We start from the raw sequence: 6912 nt of genomic DNA on the forward strand, positions 1-6912 counted from the left end.
CATAGTGAAGGTGAAGCATAATAGACATAGTGAAGGTGAGGCATGGTAGACATAGTGAAGGTGAGGCATGGTAGACAAACACCAGACATATGGCTTATGGAGAAACACCGGCAAAGTTAATACGTAACTTTAAAGGCACAAATAACATCAGTTGTGGACTTAAAGCAAAGTATTTGTGAATTCCGTTCTTACACGTACCTATGGCGTTGCTTATAAATACTGCCATTGGTAAAACTTTCCGTATCAACAATCCTGATGAAGAAGGAGTCCTTTGTCTCATTCAAGGGTAAAGGTTTGCACTCGAATTTGCAGATATTACTACGTCTGAAATCAAACAAATGCACCTTCTGAAGTCGCTGCTTAAATCATCAAAACCTTTGGATGATCTTGAATTTCACTCTCAGATCACAACTCAGTCATCTTACCTCACTGGTTATCTTTTTTTTTTTTTTTAGTCTGAGATGATCACTTAGGTCGCTGCTATACGTCCTCCAAGTCTCATTTCATCAAATAGGCTGACCAACACTGGGTGAAATGCTTGAGCTGAGAACATACCACTGAACTGTAAAGTCAAAATTCCTTTTCTTCTAAGTCTTGATCTCCTTTCTCCAAAGGTAAGGGGACTGCATTCTTTCCTTCGGGTTCCTTCCTCGTTTCAATCATTTTCTTTTTCTTTCCTTTCTTAAAAGAACCCCTTCTCCCTCCACCCCCATTCCCTGTTTTAAGACGTCGCTACCAGCGTCTTAACGTCTGCGAGAGAGAGAGAGAGAGAGAGAGAGAGAGAGAGAGAGAGAGAGAGAGAGAGAGAGAGAGAGAGAGAGAGAGAGAGAGAGAGTCTCTCTCTCGGTAGTTTGAAAAAAAAAAAGATTTCCTTTTTGGACAATGTTTGGAGAAAGTATAAGACAAACAACCTCCTCCAGCAGCCACGGCAGGAACTCCCTTCCCCTCGCCAGGAGGGAGGAAACAGGTAGTCCTAACCCACATCCGGTGTAGACTAGAGGGATCCTCTACTGAGTGAGAGACGATAGTTCTACCAGATCTTCAGGGATTTTCCACCTTACGTCTACCAGTGGAGGGACAAGAAGGGGCTCATGGTTTTGCTAAATGGACCGGTTTAAGTCGAAATGCGAGTACGTCGTTATGAGAATATGTCCTTATGCGAGTCTAACACTTCTTTGTGAACCAGAAGTATAGCTCTATCTACAATATGGCTTTATGCGTCTCCTCTGCTCTAAACTACCAATTCGCTTGTTACTTCTGGCAGAATTTCTTTAGGTTTTTTAATTCGTCTGAATTTTTAAGGAATCATAGACATGATCACATATGACGAGACAAAAACTTCAAATGGCCTTTAAAGACATTTTATTACCAAAATAAAATTTCTTAGTTTTTTTTTTACAAAAAATATATATATATATATAATATATTACAGTACAAAAAATATACATATGTGTAGATATACATCTTTGACTAGAGATCTATTGAGAACATATACTCCGGGGTTTACAAAAGTGTATACATAATTCCTGACGTCTACCTAAAAAAAAAAGGGAGTGATTGCATGACCCTCATAGTCATGCAGGGAAAGCAGAAGCAGATGAGGACGACCACTACAGTGAATAACAAAGAGAAAAACTTATGACACTTAAAACGCTACCGTGACCAGGTGACTGACGACGCCAGCAACTCATCCTGGCCAAGTTGACCACATGACTGACTGACTTGAGTCAGCAACATGCTGGCCAACTCGACCAACTGGCTGACTGACTGACTAAGTCAGCAACATCCTGGCCAACCTGGGCAGTGACATGCAGCTGACAGTATACACGAGTGATGTATACATTACTATACTTAATGCATCCTACACACACGCAGACACACACACACACACACACAGACTGCAGCTGTGAACTTAACAAGTACGAACATTGACTAGTGGCGGCCTCCTTGATAAGTCAGCCTTGGAGACTTGTGAGAACTAGTGGAGCTGACTAGGGACATATTTGGTTTACAGTTTTTGTATAAATATGATTATTTTTTTGAGTTTTTTTTCTTTCTTTTTTATTCTGAAGTCTTTGGTAACAAGTTCTTAATCAAAGGACTACTTAAAAAAAGAAAAAACTTAAGAAAAAAATTACCCTGCTACACTACTCAATTATTTTTTTTTTTTTTACCGATCTTTTTCTTCAAGTCAATGTTACAAGTGGCAATCTTTGGTAAAAGCTGCAAATTACTGTTACTTATCAATGAAATCTTTGGTGGGGTGCTGTAAGATTCAAGTTTGAGATAGAGAGGGAGAAAGAGTAGAAACAGAGAGACAGAGTACATCTAGAATATACAACTCTGGTGCAAATACTGACAGTTTCTTGAGTGGTGGTGATACATGGTGATGAGATCTTTCCTAAGGTACTGTAAGACTTTAAGCTCAACTTACAGCTAATGAGATCTTTCGTGCATTTGAGAAAACAACAAATGGTGCAAACTGAATCTAGGGCGAGTGCAAAAAATCTATATAAGTGCGAATCGTGCGAGCTTAAAACGTCTCGTGACAACAGTTGGAAAACAAAAAAAAAAGGGTATGTTATGGTAATCCTGAAAGACTCTCAATATAATACTGTTAACAGTGAAGAAAACGACAGTACAACCTATAATACAGTTTACTGCGTGAACAACTAAACCACACTAACGATCAGACTCTAGTTAGTTAGCTCGTAATGACTAGGAGATTATTATACTATCCATCTGGTGTAATTCTGCTAAACTGGAGAGATCGAGGAAAGCTGGAAGCTGCAAAGCTGAGGCTGAAATACTCTGAAATCCCAAAGCTTAAGCTGGAGCAAAATAAACATTAAAAAGTAATAATACTGAAGTTGTCAAGATGCTTAAATTTAGCAAAAACTGGTACTGTTGACAATAATACTGGAGCAAACATAATACTCTTAATACTGGCTGGAAAAAGATGTTACCTAAAGTAAATCTAAAGAATTGGTATATAATACTTTGTGCAACACCCCTGCAGCTGCAGGAACCTTTGTGCAACACCCCTGCAGCTGCAGGAACCTTTGTGCAACACCCCTGCAGCTGCAGGACCTTTGTGCAACACCCCTGCAGCTGCAGGAACCTTTGGATACGATGCTTTGGCTGGAGTTCGGAGGGAAGACTCGTCCTGTTACTTCTAAATGAATCGACTAGATGGGGGCGGTGTGACTACCTCCTTGAAGGTCGTTGACCTTGAAGTGACGTACTCACTCAGGTACCTTAATCAATCTACTGCGACTACGATGAGTCAACGGGTGACTACAAGCGCTGGTCTACCCCCCCCCCCCTCCTCCGGTGACTAAACGGTGTGGGTGACTTGGGGGTGAGAGAGAGAGAGAGGGAGAGACCAGACCAGTTGGTAGGCGACTAAAGTAAGGTTGGACCGCTTCGATCAACACCAGAGGCAGGGCGAGGAAGGTCTTCGTACAAACCCTGGAGGTCTTACTACAGATGGTGGTCTTGGTGGCATTACTCATTCCTCAACTCCTGAAGACGCAAGAGAGTTCACACTCGACACCCCAAATCCTCGAACACTGGCGGCGGACCTGACGTCTGAGATCTAAGCCTCGAAGGGCGACTAGGTAGTTCAAAAAGGTGGGAGCTGCTTCCTTGAGGGCTGTGGGCTGGCAGGCAGGTAAGTTGAGTTCCTTGAAGCCCGAGGTACTCCTGGGTGACGGAGGCAGACTAGTTGCTTGACTAGGTGAGTCGAGCGACTCTCCTTCTCGAGAGTCGGTCGGTGGGAGGCTGGCGCCTGGGTGACGTCAGCTGACTAGGGTTTGGTGTCGCTCTAAGCTCGGCCTCCGCTGGACGGGGACAGAGAGAGAGAGGTCTGCAAAACAGAGGACACCATGAATAGACAGACTCTCTAAAGTACAGATCTGACAGACTTTTCACCGTCTGGTATGTCGAAAAAAAAAAAAATCACTTCAAAATAGCAAATCACCGTCACGAGAGCTGATGTTAGCGAGTACTTACCGAGCTGAGGACGGCGGCGCAGGATGCGAGGGCGGTGCCACAGGACACGGCGAGGGGCGTCCCTGCTGCAGCACAGGCGACTCCTCGCCTACGAGCTGAAGCTGTAGTGATTTCCACAGACGTTTCGGGGCTATATATACACCGGTCACCGGCAGGTGCACCCTCCACGCGTGTCAGGGGCCAATCAGAACGCGGTAAACAACCTGCCACGCGCCGCTCCAGCCAACCCGGGAGAGGCAGTGGGACGGACGCTCCCGCCCGGCCAATGAGCGGCGGCGGAGAGGGTTGAATTGACCAATGGCGGGGCCGCGGCGGACGCAGGTGGCCGGCATGTGGCGGCACGCGTCAGGTGAGCCACCGACCAGCCTCTACGACCAGGTGGCCACCCACCATTACCACGCACCGCCCTCGCTATAACGGACTCGCGAGACTTGAATCAACATTCCCTCGTCTGCGACTCCGTCTGCCAAGGCGAATCTCACCGCGGGAGTAATGCACGTCGCAACCGCAGACATCGGCACCGTCATCTCTCCTCCCGGAGCCTGATTGCTGAGCGCGGCAGGCGGGGTGCGCAGCTCGTGGCAGGGGCGCGTGCTGGCCTAGGACACAGCTGGCCGACATCTGCACGCCCCACGGGACTCTCTCTAAACGATTATCCCCGGGGTCGCGGCGCGTCCCTCCACGGAACGCTGCCTAAGCATCAGTCTTTTGGCACAATGAGGCTGAGGGGCGGCCCGCCTCGGTGCGGGGTCACACCACCCGTGAACTCCGGCCTGCCCTCCGTCCTCCGAACACCTGCCCCCACCTCACCTCCACACCTGCCTCCACTATGCTCCCACACCTGCCTCCACTGCACTCACACACCTGCCTCCACTACATCCCACACCTGCCTCCACTACAACACACATCTGCCTCCACTACATCACACACCTGCCTCCACCATGCTCCCACACCTGCCTCCACTACATCACACACCTGCCTCCACTACACTCACACCTGCCTCCACTACATCACACACCTGCCTCCACCATGCTCCCACACCTGCCTCCACCATGCTCCCACACCTGCCTCCACTACACTCACACCTGCCTCCACCATGCTCCCACACCTGCCTCCACTTCACTCACACACCTGCTCCACCACATTCCACACCTGCCTCCACCCCATCCCACACCTGCCTCCACTACACTCACACCTGCCTCCACTACATCACACACCTGCCTCCACTACATCCCACACCTGCCTTTACCACATCCCACACCTGCCTCCACTACATCACACACCTGCCTCCACTACATCACACACCTGCCTCCACTACATCACACACCTGCCTCCACCATGCTCCCACACCTGCCTCCACCATGCTCCCACACCTGCCTTTACCACATCCCACACCTGCCTCCACTACATCCCACACCTGCCTTTACCACATCCCACACCTGCCTCCACTACATCACACACCTGCCTCCACCATGCTCCCACACCTGCCTCCACCATGCTCCCACACCTGCCTCCACTACAACACACATCTGCCTCCACTACATCACACACCTGCCTCCACTACATCACACATGTCTCCACTACATCACACACCTGCCTCCACTACATCACACACCTGCCTCCACTACATCACACACCTGCCTCCACTACATCACACACCTGTCTCCACTACATCACACACCTGCCTCCACTACATCCCACACCTGCCTCCACTACATTCCCACACCTGCCTCCACTACACTCACACACCTGATCCACTACACACACACATCTGTCTCCACTACATCACACACCTGCCTCCACTGCACTCACACACCTGCCTCCACTACATCACACACCTGCCTCCACTACATCACACACCTGCCTCCACTACATCACACACCTGCCTCCACTACATCACACACCTGCCTCCACCATGCTCCCACACCTGCCTCCACTACATCACACACCTGCCTCCACTACATCCCACACCTGCCTTTACCACATCCCACACCTGCCTCCACTACATCACACACCTGCCTCCACCATGCTCCCACACCTGCCTCCACTACATCACACACCTGCCTCCACTACATCACACACCTGCCTCCACTACATCACACACCTGCCTCCACTACATCACACACCTGCCTCCACTACATCACACACCTGCCTCCACCATGCTCCCACACCTGCCTCCACTACATCACACACCTGCCTCCACTACATCCCACACCTGCCTTTACCACATCCCACACCTGCCTTTACCACATCCCACACCTGCCTTTACCACATCCCACACCTGCCTTTACCACATCCCACACCTGCCTCCACTACACTCACACCTGCCTCCACCATGCTCCCACACCTGCCTCCACTTCACTCACACACCTGCTCCACCACATTCCACACCTGCCTCCACCATGCTCCCACACCTGCCTTTACCACATCCCACACCTGCCTCCACTGCACTCACACACCTGCCTCCACTACATCCCACACCTGCCTCCACTACAACACACATCTGCCTCCACTACATCACACACCTGCCTCCACTACATCACACATGTCTCCACTACATCACACACCTGCCTCCACTACACCTCCACACCTACTTCTACCACATCCCACACCTGCCTCCACCATGCTCCCACACCTGCCTCCACTTCACTCACACACCTGCTCCACCACATCCCACACCTGCCTCCACTACATCCCACACCTGCCTTCACTACATTCCCACACCTGCCTACACTACACTCACACACCTGCCTCCACTACATCACACACCTGCCTCCACTACATCCCACACCTGCCTTTACCACATCCCACACCTGCCTTTACCACATCCCACACCTGCCTTTACCCCATCCCACACCTGCCTTCACTACATTCCCACACCTGCCTACACTACACTCA

At 49.7% G+C, this 6912-nt stretch overlaps 1 long non-coding RNA gene across 1 annotated transcript; it reads right to left on the reverse strand.

Annotated features, from left to right (window-relative positions):
- Positions 1-1351: 1351 nt before the first annotated feature.
- On the reverse strand, positions 1352-4122 carry LOC139753588 (uncharacterized). Its single transcript, XR_011713729.1, has 3 exons — positions 4015-4122; positions 3030-3868; positions 1352-2998 (listed from the first exon to the last, which is right to left on the reverse strand). It is a non-coding gene; the product is annotated as an uncharacterized lncRNA (long non-coding RNA).
- Positions 4123-6912: the final 2790 nt, after the last annotated feature.

This window comes from Panulirus ornatus, chromosome 15 (assembly GCF_036320965.1).
Source record: "Panulirus ornatus isolate Po-2019 chromosome 15, ASM3632096v1, whole genome shotgun sequence".
In the NCBI taxonomy this organism is placed as follows: Eukaryota; Metazoa; Arthropoda; class Malacostraca; order Decapoda; family Palinuridae; genus Panulirus; species Panulirus ornatus.